Raw genomic sequence first — 18,375 nt, 5'->3', positions numbered from 1 at the left:
CCATTCAAAACACTGTCCATAAAGAGGCAGGATTAAGATTGTGAAAGGAGGCCAAACGCGGTGGCTCAAGCCTGTAATCCCAGCACTTTGGGAGGCTGAGGCAGGTGGATCACGAGGTCAGGAGTTCGAGACCAGCCTGGCCAACATGGTGAAATCCCATCTCTACTGAAAATACAAAAATTAGCCAGGTGTGGTGGTGTGTGCCTGTCGTCCCAGCTACTCGGGAGGCTGAGGCAAGAGAATTGCTTGCACCCCAGAGGCAGAGGTTGCAGTGAGCTGAGATTGCACCACTGCACTGCAACCTGGGTGACAGAGTGAGACTCCATCTCAAAAAAAAAAAAAAAAAAGAAAAAGAAAATAGATTGTGAAAGGACAAATCACAGTAGCAAGTCAGGTAGCCTCTCACACAGTCCTGCAAGTTCCCAAGATGGGTAGAATTTTCCATCTTAATAAGGGCATTTCAATCCAGCAGCAAAAGGAGACGACAAATAGGAAAATATTTACTTTGCAAAAGAGGGGAACACATAGACCTGACAGAGAACTCATATCTCAAATATGTCAAGAACTCCCTCAAATTGATAAGACAAAGACAAGCCAATTAGAAATAGGCAATAGACTCGAGTAGACAGTTCATGAAAAAGGACATGCAAATGACAAATAAACATATGGGCAAAGCAAAACGTCATTATTTATCATGAAAATGCAACCAAAAGCCTCAAAGAGATAATGCTACACACCCATCATAATGGCTAAAATTAGGCAGGCTGTGGTGGCTCACATGTCATCCATGAGAGGTCAAAGCAGGAGGATTGCTTGAGGCCAAGAATTTGAGATCAACCTGGGCAACAAAGCAATACCTCATCTCTACAAATAATACTAATTATTATTATAGCTAAAATTAGAAAACTAATAATACCAAGGGTTGGTGAGCTTGGGGAGAAAGTAGAAGCTGCATTCCTGGTAGAAATGTAGAACTGACAGTATTTACAAAAGCCTCAGAGGCAATTACCCTATGACCCAGCAATTCTACTGCTAGGTATGTACCCCAATCATTACTGCATGTGTCCACCAAAAGACACACGCCAATGCTAGCAGCTATATTTATAAAGACCAAAAGTAGAAACTCCTTAAATGCCCATCAATAACAGAAAGGATAACGCAGGCAATAGATGGTTACAATGGTGGTGGTGTAAAAATGAACTACCACTGTACACAACCACGTGCATGAATCTCAAACACAATCATGGGACAAAGAAGCCAGACACAAGACTACACACTCTAAGATTCCGCTTATTTGAAGTTCAAGAACAGATAAGACTACTCTATGGGAGTAGAATTCAGAATGATGGTTAATTTTGTGGGAAGATATTACCCAGGGAAAAAGCACGAAGGGGCCTTTTGAAGCTTTGGAAGTATTTTTGAATGTTGACCTGGGTGGTGAACACACATACTTGTACACACACACACACACACACACACACGCACGCAAAATGTATCAAGCTGTCTCTTGTAGATAGGTTATATTTTATACATAGTAATCCTACTAATAGAAAAAGAGACTAATAAAATCTACTGTTCTTCCTATTAGCTTCATCTTTGCATTCTTCCTTGTTAGATTGTACTGAAATAAAGGACAATCTATTTTGTTAGATGAAGAACATATACTTAATTAGTAGGTCTGTTAAGTCATGAATTCGGGGTTGGGGGGGAAACAGTGAGAAAAACAAGACATAAGGAGATGGCATCAGTTTGCACCCCCTTAGAATTGTGGCAGCATGTCTGTGATGCACCTGCTATTCATAGGCAGGGAGGTGGCAGATGGGGAGATTCAGGACTGAGAAAGCACAGGAAGTGACATCCCACAGTGTCCTCCAAACACAGCCACTGTTTGTCATGATCCTTTCTCCTCACTTCCCACCCATTTGTTTAATGAGGCTGATAGATATCAGCCAAGTTGTGGCACAAAGACTCCAGATCTAAAGCCAAGACATTGCATCAAATTTTAGATCATTGTACGGGTGAGGAAAGTGAGGCCCAGCAAGGTGGAAATGACACATCCAAGGTCACACAGCTAGTGACTACACGGGGAGGTCAGTGGCTTAGAATCCACATCTGCCACCTTCCAGTCTACTCTTCAGTGCCTTCCAGGGCTGTGCTGAGCTCACCCACTGGGTCACAGCTGGACAATGAGGGAAAATGTGGGATGGGTGTGATTTAAAATATTGAAGAACAGGATGGAACAGGCAAGCTGTTTCCCATCACTTTTGTGGAGAGAATATCGCAGCAAGAGGATTTTGATTAAATCTGAACAGAAGAAACTGCTTTTTACTGGGCACCTACCAGGTGTTGGTATTTTGACTCCAGTCCAGCTCCACGAGAGACGGATGTGCACTCACGTGAGTTCCAGAGCTGCGGTTCTGGGCTGTTAGAGAACAGACACGTGTTTATCCAGGTGGCTCTTTCGACCCCACTGCTGTGAGTGGCATGAGAGTGCAATATTGTCACATCATCATTCGCACCCTTAGCAAACCCTCTCCCTCAGAACTGGCCAAAAGGACTCCCAGGAAGCCAGGTACCCAGGTGTTCATGCCTAGGGGAAGCCAGCCCCGTCATTTCCCAGCAGCAGCTTTGTGAGAGGAAGCACAGGTGTCAATGCCATGTAGATAATTACGTGGCTGCCTCCCCACCTGCTCCTGGTTGCGGACGGGGACCTTTGCTCTGGTGCTAGATGTCCCAAGGGTCCTTCTGCATGACGCCATTCACTTCCCCACCATGCCGCTAAAAGGTTTCCTGCCAAAAACTACCTGTCTCTCTGGGCTGCCCTAAGCCCTGAGCTCCCATCATTAAACTTAACTAGTTAATGGGTCTTCGGAGATGTGTATTGTAGCTGAATAAAAATTTAGTATATCTTGGCCAGGCACAGTCGGTCATGCCTGTAATCCTAGCACTTTGAGAGGCCGAGGAGGGTGGATCACTGGAGGTCAGGAGTTCAAGACCAGCCCAGCCAACATGGCAAAACCTCGTCTTTACTAAAAATACAAAAAAATAAAAATAAAAAATAGCTGGTCATGGTGGCGTGCACCTGTAATGCCAGCTACTCGGGAAGCTGAGGCAGGGGACTCGCTTGAACCCAGGAGGTGGAGATTGCAGTGAGCTGAGATTGTCCCACTGTACTCCAGCCTGAGCGACAGTGAGACTCCATCTCCAAAACAAAAAACAAACAAAAACCTCAGCTCTATAAATAAACCTTTATTGTTACTGTTGTAGTTGTTGTTGCTGTTTGATTTATCTACCATGCGTATGTGTTGGAAAAGGAGGACGGCCTTTCCTGTGTCAGCTCAGCCTGCAGCACTGACCTGAAATCACTGAGTAACTCTTAGCACCTGCTGTTATCAACAGCGAGTAAAATCCTTGCAGATGAAACACACAGCATGATTCATCCTTTATTAGAATAAGGGGAATAAGAAAGTTGGGACAAGAATATCTAATTAATATAATGGGTGAAACCAATAGGATTTAAAATTTTAGGTGATGAAATTTCAAGTCCATTGGCTACCTCTCTAGCCTTTTGCTGACATTTCCATGCAACATGATTCAAAAACAGACATTGAGTGCCTAATTTGTGTGCAATATCTGTTGTGGCTCTAAAAATAAACCAAATGAACTGAGGAGGTACCTAATCCCTATGAGTGAGAAGGTAGTACACAAGTAATTAAAACCTGAGATTAAATGTATTAAGTACTCAAAGCAAGAAACTGCATCGTATGAGTACAAGGAGGGAGACGGTGTTTCTGGCTGAGGAGTTAGAAAAAGATGGCAAGCAACCTTTATGACTCTTTGGATTGCAACTCCTGGAAAGGCATAGAAGGTCACATTTATAAAATGTAATGTAAAATGATAAAATATAAGATAAGATTTTATAAATGAAATAAAATAAAATATGAGCAAAGGGGTGGAGGTGAAAGTGGATGGGATGTCCAGGGAGCAGAGGGCAGTTTGCTTTCACAAGAATGAAGCGCCTTCGAGAAGAAGAAAATAGAATATGAAGCCGGCCACGGTGGCTCACATCTGTAATCCCAACACTTTGGGAGGCCAAGGTGGGTGGATCGTGAGGTCAGGAGTTTGAGACCAGCCCGGCCAACATGGTTAAACCCCGTCTCTACTAAAAATACAAAAAAATTAGCCGAGCGTAGTGGCAGGCACCTGTAATCCCAGCTACTCAGGAGGCTGAGGCAGGAGAATCACTTGAACCCGGGAGGTGGAGCTTGCAGTGAGCCAAGATTGCACCACTGCACTCTAGCCCAGGCCACAGAGTGAGACTCCATCTCAAAAAAAAAAAAAAAAGAAAAGATAAAAAAGAAAAGAAAAGAAAAAATAGGCTAAGAGCTTTAAAAGGCAGATCACTTTTTAACTGTGAAACCACTTCAGAGGACAGTAATTGTGCTTTTGGTTTCCATTGATTAAATATATACAATGATAAAGAACTGGGCTCAGTAAATACATTAAATGTAGAGTTGACTAATCCTCGTGCATCCTTGCACATTTTTTTAAAATTGGGTAAATATGGGCAGACAATGATTCAACATAAGACAAGCACAGACCCCACGGCAGTAACTCCTCAGCCCACAAGTTGGGAATACCGTTTTGGAACATCCCATGATCTACCCCGAGGTTCCAATATCCTTGTGTACCACGTCAGAGGACTTGGCCAGGTAAATCAGTGGCTAGAATTTCAGGCAACTGCACAGAGAAATTTTTAAGCGAAGAGTCTTCCTCTTATCCTAAAACTTGGCATGTCCTGCCAGGAGTTACGGCCGCCAGCCTGTTCTCTTTAGGTCAGGGACAGAAGAAAGAAACACAAAAGAAAGAAAATGAGAAACTGTTGCAGGGACACAAAGAAGAGAGGGGGCAGGCGGAAGGTGGGAGAGAGAAAGCAATTGCAGAAGGAACACTTCCTGGCCAATCCCACTATTAGAGGTCAAGGCCACAGACATAAATCTCCTTCCCATCTGCCCTGTGACTTACTACCTCTCCAAATGACCCTTTCCCATCCTCTCTTCTCCCTCCAGCACACACATGCACGTGCATGCAAACACACACAGCACTCCTCACTGATTCCGGAGAGGCCTGGAGAGGATGCATCAAAGTGAAACTAACCACAGTCCCTTCAGAGCTACTTATCAGTCATGCCTAATTCCCAAGTTACATCATAACCATGGTGCATGCAATTGATTACATGTTCGATTAGCTTTATTGCAAGTTTCCTTTAATATCAATACTGAACTCTGTTCTGTGAACTCAGCCTTCGCTGTCCGGGTGCTGTGGTTCCTGGAATGGGAAGGAAGGACCAAGGCTCGGGTAGTTACATCCAAAGGAACTGCCTGGAAACAAACCAGCCACGCTGGATTTAACTGATGGAACCAGGGGTTGGGCAGTTCTAGAGACAGGGAGCAAAGCCAGGGTTTCAGAAAGTACATAAATACTGAGACCAGGGAGGGGTGGGAAGAGGGCAGAGCAGGATGGAGACCCTTTCATAGCTGGGGCAGAGCGGGAGCAAAGGTGAGGTGGAGGCAAGGCCCAAGCTGATTCCAGGTAGGGCACCTGAGTAGGGGTGTGTGCTTACGGAACTGAAATAATACTGGATTCAGGGGACAAATGTAGTATATTTGAAAACATTTGGATATGGCAAGTGTGCTCTTCAATGATTAGAACTGGAGGAAATGCACCCATGTCCACAGCAGCCTTATCACAGCAGCCGAAAGGTGGACCCAACCCGAATGCCCATTAATGGATGATGGATAAACAAAATATGGTCCATCCGTGTCATGGAACAGGATTCAGACTTAACAAGGAAGGAAATTCTGACATATGCTTCAACACGCTTCACATGCCTCCACATGCTTCACATGCCTTGAGGACATCATACTAAGTGGAAGAAGCCAGTCACAAAAAGACAAATACTGCATGATTCCACTCATATGAGGTTCCTGGAGTCATCAAATCCATAGAGACAGAAAGCAGACTAGTGCGCACCCAGGGCTGGTGGGAGGGGAGAGGATGACATGCTTAACAGGGACAGGGTTTCCGTTTTGCAGGTGACAAAGTTCGGGAGCTGGATGCTGGTAGTGGTTGCACAATCATGTGAATGTACTTAACACTCTACTAAAGTGTACATTTAAAAGTGGCTAAGATGGTTACATTTATGTTATCTGTATTTACCATAATAAAAAAAAAAATCTAGAGACAGGTTGGGATGTTGGGAAGGAGACAGCTAACGATCCTTTAAAGGGGTTCACAGAGGTTCAAGTTGAGAGTACAGGTGGGGGACATCTCAACCCAAGTGACTGTATGTCCTCTCCCCATTCCTGCAGTGATTTTGGCTTTGTCCCTCCACCAGCCCTCCCCTCCGCATCCCCTCTTCCAGTTCCAATCACAGCAGCCTGATATTCCAAGAAGGCGCGAGGCAGGCCAGGAAGCTGGAGTTCAGAATCATTTGGTAAAGGGTAAATTAAAATGTAGCAAAAAGGGCACCACGTAGAACCTGAAAAATAACTGTCTTTGGATATTTATGTAAAGAACCATTTTCTTAAATGTCTACCACGTGCTATTCTGAACTGCTTTGATGTATTTAAAAAAAAAAAACTGTACTGTTGTAAAAAGGGGAACATTAAGAAATACTTTGCATTATAGCCTGGCACCTTGGTGTATATGATCTAACTTGACATTCGCAGAAGCTCATCGGAGAGGTCAAAGCCTGTCAGTCAGGGCTGGTCTAGGCCAAGCTGGCACCAGAGAGCCTGCACTGCCCACAGCATCCTCGAGTGACAGGAGCCCCCCACCGCGCCGAGGCCCTGGCGTCCAGGCCTGCTTAGCGCTGATCCATGTGTCTCTCCCCGACACTTGGCAGCTGCTGAGTGGGTTTAGATGGCAGTGGTGAGAGCGATTAATCATCCCAGTGCACCTTTGATCACATTTTAATAAAATTATAAATCAATACCTGACAGTGAGCGAAGTCCTCAGAAGCCATGGGCAGTGGCACCAGAGCAAGTGCCAAGCCAGACACACGTCAGAGCGGTCAGGGACGCCCGGGCATGGAGCAGGCTCCAGCAGACGAGGCCCCACCAGAGTGCCTGGAATTCATAATGACGTAGCCCATCCCTCACCCCGCTTTCTCTGGAGAGCTCGGGGCCATATTTGATATTACCCTCTGGGCTTGGGGTTCGATTCAGCCTGTAAGCACCTGTACAGCCACCCTGTCAATAAGACGTTGAAACCTTTCCATGCCGGATGATAAACGTCCACAGCCCCAAGCCCCGAAATGACCTTCCCACCCCAGCCACTCAAACCCTTGCCCTCGCAGACCTCACCACCATCCAGCAACTAAAAGCTTAAGCTCGGGCCCAGCAGGGGCTCCAGGAGCCTTCTTTCCTGCACTGGCGGAATCCTTTTTACAGCAGTTGATCCGCTGTCCTGAGAGCTGGATATTTTTATTATCATCCCACCTGGGCTGCTGTAATTTAAATCATGCAAATGAAAGCAGACTAGCCTAAAAAGATGCAGACAGGACCAAAAAAAGTTAATTCTGACATATGAGTATTCCTGTACAAGAATTTTATTTGCAGTGCTTAGACAACTCCATTTATCAGGTCTAGAAATATACTCTTTTGAACAAATGTGCAGTTTTTTGGGTTTTTTTTTAATGTTTCTAGCATCAGACTGGCTTCACTTTGGAGTTGCAGTATTTGTAGAAGAGACGAATGATGATTTCCTACCTGTCCCCCGGCATTTGACCTTCCAAAGTCCTATCTTCTGTCCTCTCAAAAAATTCCAAAAGAAAATCCAAAGATAATATAAGTACATAATTCCAAAAAAATAAATGTAATGCCTTACTTTACTAAAGGAGATATAAGCAATTTATAATAAAATGGCATCTGTTTCATGTTTGGACACAGCTATCCCCAAAATAATAAACTATATTGTCTGGCGTATATGTATGGATATATAGTGAGTACATTGGGATTCTGGAAAAAGAAGACTAGAAGCTAATTCACTCAAGTACAGAAAAGCAAAAGAGAAAGGTAAGGGTGGACATCAGAATAAAAGCCATTTGAGTTGGCATATAATAAAACCATGCAAAAATACTCTGTGCTTCAAGGACAGAAAACCAAACACCAAATGTTCTCACTCATAGGTGGGAATTGAACAATGAGATCACTTGGACACAAGAAGGGGAGCATCACACACCGGGTCCTATTGTGGGGAGGGGGTAGAGGGGAGGGATGGCATTAGGAGATATACCTAATGTAAATGACGAGTTAATGGATGCAGCACACCAACATGGCACATGTATACATAGGTAACAAACCTGCACGTTGTGCACATGTACCCTAGAACTTAAAGTATAATAAAAAAATAAATTATAAAACAAAACACTCTGTGCTTATATGTAAAATGGAATTCAGCTCTAGGCTCAGATGTTATAAACAAATTTTGCACCCTTGCATAATATTTTAATGTCATGCTGAACAAGAACAACTCTTTCTTGGACAGTGCTGTTCTGCGCCTTGAGGGACATCCTTGGATTTTATCCTCTTAATGCCCATGATGATCCCTTGATGTGACAATAAGGAATGCTCCCACCAATTTCCCAAATTCCCTTAGAGGGTGTTATTAGCCCCAGTGGACTAATAAGTGAATCCCTAATCCAAATGGACACCATGGAGACTGAGACCTCACCTCCTAGTGACATGTTTGCATGAGTGTGTCATGACTGTCCGCAGGGCTTGGGCGGGAGAGAAAGCCCCGTCTTTTCTCCTGATGTTGGAAGAAAAGGCAAAGGCAGAGAATCACGTTGAAGGTTAGGTTTTAAGCTTGAGTGACCTGGATAGTGGTGCAGCCAGCGGTTGGTTTAAGTCAGCTCACGCCAGCCTACCAGAGCCAATGGTGTGCCACTCCTCCCAATGTCACTGTCACTGACAACATGTGACACCCTCAGAATCAGCCTTGGTGGGAGTATTTACACCGAGGAAATCAGGGTATGTTTTTCATGAGCCTGTTAACATGAGGAGGAAATCTGCTTCATCTACAATCCCTTTTCCCTCTCTCTCACCCCAACCAGCTGCCTCCCAGACACCTCTTCCACTACAAGGGCAGAGCTAGACCTCCAGCAGCAATGTTCTAAGCTAAACATTTACCAGCACACCATGGGATCTTCCACAATATAAATGAGCAAGAGAAGAAGAAGGGAATGTTTTAGGAGAAGATGATGAATTCAGCTTTACGCTTTTTTTTTTTTTTAAGACAGGCTGTAACTCTTCACCCATGCTGGAGTGCAGTGGCGCAATCATAGCTCAGTGTAACTTCAAACTGTTGGGCTCAGCCTCCCAAATACCTGGGAATACAGGCACTCACCACCATGCCCAGCTTAATATTTTGTAGAGAAAAGGTCTTGCTGTGTTGCTCAGGCTAGTCTCAAACTCCTGGCCTCAAACGATCCTCCCGCCTTGACCTCCCAAAGTGCTAGGATTACAGGCATGAGCCACTGCACCTGGCTGGCTTTAGACATCTTGAGTTTGGGGACGACAGTGTTTAATGACTAGTCTATAATTCACTTAGGAAAACAGAAATTCTTGATAGATAATTCTCATTTTATTTTCTGTCCTAGAGAATGGGATGACTGCCATGGTCCAAAGCTTAGAACATTGTTTGCTGGAGGTCTACCCCCAGCTCTGCCCTTGTAGCTGGAAGAAGTGTCTGGGAGGCGGCTGGGTGGGGAGAGAGAGGGAAAAGGGATTGCAGATGATGGAAATCCCTTCCTCATGCTAATGGGAATTGACAAAGACCATCCTCTTGACCAAACTCTAGTCCAGCTCCTCTGAGCCCTCTCTTTAACCAGGCCTCAACTTTGGCTATAAAAACAGCAGACTCTCAGCACAAAATATTTCATCCATATCCCCACTCCATGCTAAGTCTTAAACAACACTCACATCCTTGCTAACAGCCCAAGGTCAAATCCCTAACATGACCCTAGCACTGCTAAAGTGCCTGCCTGAGAAAGCTCAAAGCTGCTGGGAGGGTTACTGTCTGTTCCAGCTGATATCTGGTGACAGACAGGCCCCGGGAAGCCCTTACAGCAGCTACTGCATAAAGCTTGCAGTTGCATGTCCTTTCTCTCCCGCTTCGTGATGGCCTTCCACCACCCAGTAGGTCTTCTCAGGGACCTGGGGTTTCTCTCAGGAATGCAAACATTCAGAAGAAGAACTCGCACTCTCCACCATCAGCCCGGTGGGCTCCTTGCTCTAATCAGCACAACCACCTCCTGTCACAGATGTGAGAAGTTTGCTTCTCCTTTCAGATAAGCACCAGGGAACAAACCAGTCTCCCCTGGAGCCCAGCTCACCCGCCCCTTTCCCTTTAGGGTGCTCCGTTGCCTATGCACAAATGCCAGATGCATTCCGACCTCACTGGGGCATTTGCCCCATTGCAACGGCCATTACTGAGTAAAGCCCATGCACCCCCCTTTAACCAGCGCCCGGCTTTATCTCGCACAGCATGACTGTCCTTTCCCAAAATGCCACACTCCAGGGTTCTTGTTTTGTGGTTCCTTTCTTCTTCCACTACTGCCCTTAAATAGTGCCTGGCACAGAGCAGGCTCTTGAAGAAGTCCTTTTCAATGGCTGAATGCACCAGGTTTTACGTCATCCAGAGTCTGCAGATAGAGAAAGGCAAGAGGGGATACAGAGACACACCCTGTGCCCCACCCACTCAACTGTCCCTGCCAGACCAGGCAGTGCCCTGGAGCAGGAAGACTCACTCCAGAGGGATCTGGAAGCCTGCAGGACACAGAACCCAGGGTGGCTCCACACGGGAGCTGCTCCATCGTGAAGCTCCCCACTGTGTTTCCATTCATCATTGTCTGGGACCGGCCCGCACTCACCACTGGGAGATTAAGTTAACAGGAACACATTAAGTGCTGGTGTAAATTAAAAGCCAAATCATTCTATAATCAAATAGTCATTATTCCAAAAGGAATGACTCACTGGGAACACTTTTATCAGTATTTATTGCCCCATTATATTATAATGGGCTATTTAATAATAAAAAATACATTATATTGATTAGAACCCAGCGTTGCATTCAGACAAAATCGCAGAGGTCCTGTGTATATTTTCATTTATCCTATAATTTATTGCTCACTGCTCTTTTATTTTTCCCTGATCTGCAGGAACAGTTAAGGACACACAGATCTCTTACCCTCCCCCGCAGGGAGCAATACATGGGGACTCAATGAACCAGTTTTGAATTGGGCATTATTCTTCACTATACTTAGGGAAATCAAATATTGCTACTGAAATACACCTCCTGTTTTCTGGGATTGGGAACACACAGCCTCTGCTTGCCACACAGTGGGGAGGAAGCAGAGTATTCAGGTCACTGTGATTGTAGAAGGAGTTGCAGGCAGTAGAGACAGGGAAGGCTGTGAGGAGCCAAGGGAAGGAGGCGAAGAGAAAGGGGGACAGGAGAGAAGGCGAGAATGAAAGAGAAATCAACAGGGGGGAAGAGAACAACAGGCAGAGGGAGAAGGAAGTACGTTTGCTGAATTCTATATTAAGAAACTGGTAAATGTCCTATAAGTCAATAAAACCATAAACTTTGAGGTTATCTTTGCTATTAGTCAGAAAAAAATGAGAACCCTTTGTCAGATTTCTGCAAGTTAACGTCTAATTTTACAGGTTTGTAAAACACCTGGGTCTCAATCAATTGCTAGTGAGACACAATTCCCCTTCCCATGAGTCAGACGACCTTCAGCTGGGCTTACTGGAAGATGCTTGGCATGATATTCAAAGGTTGTGAAACCATGTTTTGCCCTTTTTCAAATGTTAGGCTACTTTTTCCTGAAAATCCTCTGCATGAAAAATTCTACCGACCTTAGTGGGTCTCACACGAGGACAACTTCAACCCGAGCTGTCTTCAGCCTGGCCTCCAGGCCCCTGTCCTTAGGGCGGGACCCATCCTCTGCTTCCTAAATAACCAATACTCCTTTCCATTGCCCAGAAACCATCCCCGCTGCCTCTTGAAGAATTCACTTTACCCAAAGAAAGGCCTGGTCTCTGTCCCAGGTCCTGGGAGAAAGTCCCTGAACTCCTAGAAGGTCCCAAGCGACAGGAGTGTCTGTTCACGGTGGGCCCTTCCAACCATCTGGCAGTTTATACATGAGGTGACTCAGGGTGGGGCCAGCCAGAAAGAACAGCCATATCATTCGAGGTTTGGAACTTTGAGCTGCGTGACATCAGCTGATACGGTTTGGATATTTGTGGCCACCCGAATCTCATGTTGAATTGTAATCCCCAGTGTTGGAGGTAGGGCCTGATGGGAGAGGACTGGATCATGGAGGCAGATTTCTCACGAACGGTTTAGCACCATCCCTTTGGTGCTGTCCTCACAATAGTGAGTTCTTGCAAGATCTGGTTGTTTATAAGAGTGTGGCACCTTCCTCTCTCTCTCTTGCTCCTGATCCAGCCATGTAAAGTGCCTACTCCTGCTTCACTCTTCACCATGAGCAAAATCTTCCTGAGGCCTCCCCAGAAGCAGATGCTGCTATGTTTCCTGTACAGTCTGCAGAAACTGGAGCCAATTAATGACACACGCACACATATGTTTATTGCAGCACTGTTTACAATAGCAAAGGTTGGAACCAACCCAAATGCCCATCAATGATAGACTGGATAAAGAAAATGTGGCACATATACACCATGGAATACTATGCAGCCATAAAAAAGAATGAGTTCATGTCCTTTGCAGGGGTATGGATGAAGTTGGAAGCTATCCTTCCCAGAAAACTAACACAGGAACAGAAAACCAAACACCGCATGTTCTCACTCATAGACGGGAGTTAAACAATGAGAACACACGGACACAGGGAGGGGAACATCACACACCGGGACCTATCGGGGGGTGGGGGGCAAGGGGAGGGAGAGCATTAGGACAAATACCCAATGCACGCAGGGCTTGAAACCTAGATGATGGGTTGATAGATCCGGCAAACCACCAGGGCACATGTATACCTATGTAACAAACCTGCACATTTATCCCAGAACTTAAAGTAAAATAAAAAATAAAATAAAATAAGTAAATTACCCAGTCTCAGGTATTTCTTTATAGCAATTCAAGAACAGCCTAATATATCAGTTCAAACAGGGAAGAGAAGGAGAACGGAGGGGGAGTTTACTGCAAAAGCAATGATTCAACCAATAATGCCTAGGCAATGAAGCCTCCATAAAATCCCCAGACTCGAAGCACAGGTGAGCTCCCAGGTGCAGAGAGGCCATACCATCACACATCCATGCTGAGAGGGTGATGGGAGCCCCCAGACTTTATCCTCTGCGTCTCTTCCTTTGGCCAGGTCTAATTTGTATCCTTTTGCGATAATGAAACTGTGATTGTAAGTATGGCACTTTCCTGAGTTCTGTGAGTTGTTCTAGTGAATTACTGAACCTGAAGGTGGTCATAGGAACCCCATATTCTTAGCCAGGTGGTCTGAACTGAGGGTGGTCCCTGATATCCCCAATCTTGTGACTGGTTTCAGAGACTTACACCAACATGGCAGTCTTAAAGGTTGTGCCCTGAACCTTGAGAGTAGCTAACGCTGGGTACTTTCTTTACTAGTTATTCTTAGCTACAGAACAAATCAGCACACACTTGGTAGCTTAAAATGATGCACATATATTATGACCCAATTTCTGTCAATCAGGAATCCAGGCACGACTCAGCAGGCTCCCCTGTGGCACCAACGTCTCTCATTGGGTTGCACTCACGGCATCGGCCAGGGCTGGAGTCTCCTCTGAGGCTTCACCTCTGAGCTCACAAGGCTGAGAGCAAGATTCAGTGCCTTATGAGGTGGGGCGAGATCTCAGCTCCCTGCTGGCTGCTGGCTGCTGGCTGCTGGCTGATGGCTGCTGGAGGCCACCTGCAGTTCCCTGTCTTGCAGGTCTCTGCATATGGCAGTGTGCACCATGAAAGCCAGCAAAGAGGCCAGGTATGGCAGTCTGCATATGGCAGTGTGCACCATTAAAACCAGCACGGAGGCAGGGCGCGGCGGCGCCTATGGCAGTGTGCATCACAAAAGCCAGCAAGGAGGCCGGGTGCTGCGGCTCACGCCTGTAATCCCAGCACTTTGGGAGGCTGAGGTGGCAGATTGCTTGAGCTCAGGAGTTTGAGACCAGCCTGAGCAACATGGCAAAACCTCATCTCTATAAAAAAAATACAAAAATTAGCTGGGCAGGACATGCACCTGTGGTCCCAGTGACTCAGGAGGCTGAGGCTGGAGGATTGCTTGAGCACAGGTCAAGGTTGCAGTGAGTGGGATCATGCCATTGCACTCCAGCCTAGGTGACAGAGTGAGACCCTGTTTCAAAAAAAAAAAAAATCCAGCAAGGGAGAGAGGCAAGAGAGTCAGCCAGCCGGACAAAATGCGTAACATCTTCTAATCTTACATAACATATTCATGGAAGCAACACTCGTGGAAGCAACATTTGGTTGTTCTGTGGCGGGCAGAGGCGTCCACAAGATGAGATGCTGGAAAGTGGGGATAAGGAGCCCCTTAGCATCTGGCTGCCACACGTTCTATCAGGGAACTCCCAGGTTGAAACCATTTGACTTATTTTAATTTAAACCACGGATGACCCCGAAGAAAGCCTAAGTCTGCGGAGAGAAAGTCTGCTCGCTCAGTAGCAGCCACCCTCTCTCTCCCTTCCTCCGTTCAGCCCTTGGTTTGAGGCACAGGGCTCTGTAAGGAGGATGGACCTGGACACGAGTCTCAAGACAGCAGGGCCTCAGCCATCAGGGTTCACGTGAGGTCCCACTCTAAGTTCTGAGGACGGGAAGACGAGTAAAACAAAGTGTCTGTCCTTAAAGGCCCAAAATGCAAACTTCAGGCCAAGGGACGTTGTCAGTCAGTAGACACATGGGGAATAGTAAGATTTGTTTTAGAAAGAGAATGCTGCGGGCTGGGTGTGGTGGCTCACACGTGTAATCCCAGTACTTTGGTTTTTTTTGTTGTTTTTTTTTTTGTTTTTTTTGAGACGGAGTCTCGCTCTGTCGCCCAGGCTGGAGTGCAGTGGCGTGATCTCGGCTCACTGCAAGCTCCGCCTCCCGGGTTCATGCCATTCTCCTGCCTCAGCCTGCCGAGTAGCTGGGACTACAGGCGCCCACAACCGCGCCCGGCTAATTTTTTGTATTTTTAGTAGAGACGGGGTTTCACCGTGGTCTCGATCTCCTGACCTTGTGATCCGCCCGCCTCAGCCTCCCAAAGTGCTGGGATTACAGGCGTGAGCCACCGCGCCCGGCCAATCCCAGTACTTTGGGAGGCCGAGGCAGGAGGATTGCCTGAGCTCAGGAGTTCGAGACCAGCCTGGGAAACATGGCAAAACCGCGTCTCTACTAAAAGGCAAAACATTAGCCGAGGGTTATGGCCGGTGCCTGTAGTCCCAGCTACTCAGGAGGCTGAGGCATAAGAATCGCTGAACCCAGGAGGCGGAGGTTTTATGAGCCTAGGTTGCAGTGAGCCGAGGTTGCAGTGAGCCGAGGTTGCGGTGAGCCGAGGTTACCGCGAGCCGAGGTTGCAGCAAGCTGAGGTTGCAGCAAGCTGAGGTTGCGCCAGTGCACTCCAGCCTGGGAGCCAGAGTGAGACTCTTTCTCAAAAAAAAAAAAAAAAAAAAAAAGAGAAAAGAAAGAGAATGTGGGTGGCAATGTGTAGGAGGGGACTACAGCATTTTTCCTCTTTTTGAAATTATTGAGAATTTCATTTCTGTCTTCAAGCCAAAGTCCCTGAAGTCCCTGAAGCCAGGAGATCCTCCAGACGGAGCAGATGTGGAAAGACTGAGTCTTCACTCCCCACGCTGCCCCAGTCCTGTCTCCTCCCCTGGTGCCACTGTCCCACCCAACATGACTGCTGGGCAAAGCTGGCTTCCACACAGGACAGCGGCTCTCTGCAAAGACACATTCTAGCCATAACGGCTCAACATCAGACTGGGTGCCCGGAGATACGCCATCCGTCCCTGTCCGAAGACAACTTTAATAATGAAATTGTTGGAACCGAGGGGACAAGAGGAGGCCATGGAGTCACTTCCTTGTCGTACAGATGAGAGATAGAGGCCCAGACAAGAGAAGTAATTTGCCCAAGGTCACCCGGCTTTTACTGCCAAGATTTGTCTACAGGCCGGTTTTTCTGCAGGCTCCCAGGCAGGGCACTTCCTGCATTTTGGTGATTGCGGAGGAGCACTCGCCCTTGGCTTGGCCCTGACTTCAGTTATCCAGATTAATGGCACCAGGAGGCAGAGGTTGCAGTGAGCCAAGATTGAGCCAGTGCACTCCAGCCTGGGAGACAGAGTGAGCACCGTTCTGCTGGACTCAGACGCTCGGTTCCGCGTGTGGCACCATGGAGAAATAAACGCTGCGGCTGCCTGGCAGCCTGCCCGCTGAGGACATTCCTACCACACAGGGCGAACCCTCCAGTCCCTCCCGGCCCCCAGGCATCCCTCATGAGGCCTCCCGGGCATCTGGGCCTCTTCCTTCTCTGAGAAGCAAAGTTGTTTTTCTCTCCTGATGTCCCTTCCTCCTCCTTTCCCTCTAGTTCTTCCCTCCCTCCTGTTTCTATTAGCTCCCACACTACAGTACAGAGAGCTGATTTTTAATTATTTTTATACTCAATTTTATAATTTCAGTTTTTAATGCCGAAAACAGAGAAGGGAAACATTTTAGATTTATCTCTCTTTAAAACACTTTTAAGTTGTTTTTACATATATAATAACTTCATTTGTATTACAAAGGATATTCTTAATTTATTATCTATTCCCTGAGGTTTAATCAGCCTCAACAAGAAGTCGCCCATTCAGCTCCTGAAAATCAGTGCAAAGCCGCTTACTACTGAGTATGAATGCATTAATCACACACTTTCCTAGAATTTATTCAACCCACAACTATATACTGATTGCCTACTATTGAGGTCAAAGCTTATTACATGGATGAGTCTTATTTTCAGGAAACAATTTCCATCTGTAGCAGCAGAAAAGAGTCTAGAAGACCCCTCATGCCTCCAGGAAAGTCTAACTTATTTATTAATAACTAATACAAATAAGTTAAAGATGCTGTTAGAAAAAGGCAGGAAATGAGCAATCAAATGTACTAACAGAAAAATCACACCCACCAAAAAAATGTTGCCATAAAACAATTAAAAATGGTGACCTGATATTTCATGTGCATTTTCTTAAATCTTAAGAATTGCCTCTATTGAGGAAGAACATCAAGCAGACACTTAGTTACTCAGGAAAGAGAGCATGAGATGGTAAGAACAAGAGGAAGCAGCAGTGGGCAAACTGGGGAAATAAATTGGAGAAGGAAATAAAATCATTGCAGAAATTAAGACGAAATTGGAATGAGACGAGGGCAAACCACAGGCGTAGATCCTGGCTCAGCCGCTAAGTGATTCCGGGGACAAAAACTACACAAGTGATAGAGTGAAAACAAAAACTGAATCATTATTAGTATTATTATTATTTTGAGACGGAGTTTTGCTCTTGTTGCCCAGGCTGGAGTACAATGGCGCGATCTCAGCTCAATGTAATCTCCACCTCCTGGGTTCAAACATTGCTCCTGCCTCAGCCTCCCAAGTAGCTGGGATTACAGGCATGCGCCACCATACCCAGCTAATTTTGTATGTTTAGTAGAGACAAGGTTTCTCCATTTGGTTAGGCTGGTCTTGAACTCCTGACCTCAGGTGATCTGCCCACCTCAGCCTCCCAAAGTGCTGGGATTACGGGCGTGAGCCACCGCGCCCAACCCCAAAGACTGAATTTAAAATGACTAGAGAGAATAGAATATATGGAGAAAATGATTAAAAGCAAGTCAATGCATACATAATTAAATTTTTTTACCAAAAAAAAATCAGAATAATGGAACAAATTAAATTTATAATTGAAGAACTCTTTTATAAAATAAAGATTTGTATGTACACATTTAAAAGAAATACAATGTACCAGGGAAAATTAACCCAGAATTGTTGACCTTACAACATGGGCTATTAAAGTCACTGAACTTCAAAGATTAAAAAGGAATCCTTCGTGCAGCCAGACAAAGAAAGTCACCTCTAAGGGAAGAAATCGGGCTTGCCTCAGCAAAATTCAGAGCCAGCAGACAATGTAACGATACATACTAGGCCTTCAAGTACAGAGAGTGTAAGCCAAGTATTTTGCATCCAGCCAAATGGTCCTTCATGTATAGATGACAGACAAAAGTTTTTAACAGGAAAGAATTCAAATGATATTGCTCTTACGAGTCTCCTTCAGGAAAGTGCTAGAGTATGAAACTCAGCTAACCTGA

The sequence above is a fragment of the Macaca fascicularis genome, chromosome 3, assembly GCF_037993035.2.
Source record: "Macaca fascicularis isolate 582-1 chromosome 3, T2T-MFA8v1.1".
Taxonomy (NCBI): Eukaryota; Metazoa; Chordata; class Mammalia; order Primates; family Cercopithecidae; genus Macaca; species Macaca fascicularis.
Note: the sequence above shows the minus strand (reverse complement) of the source record.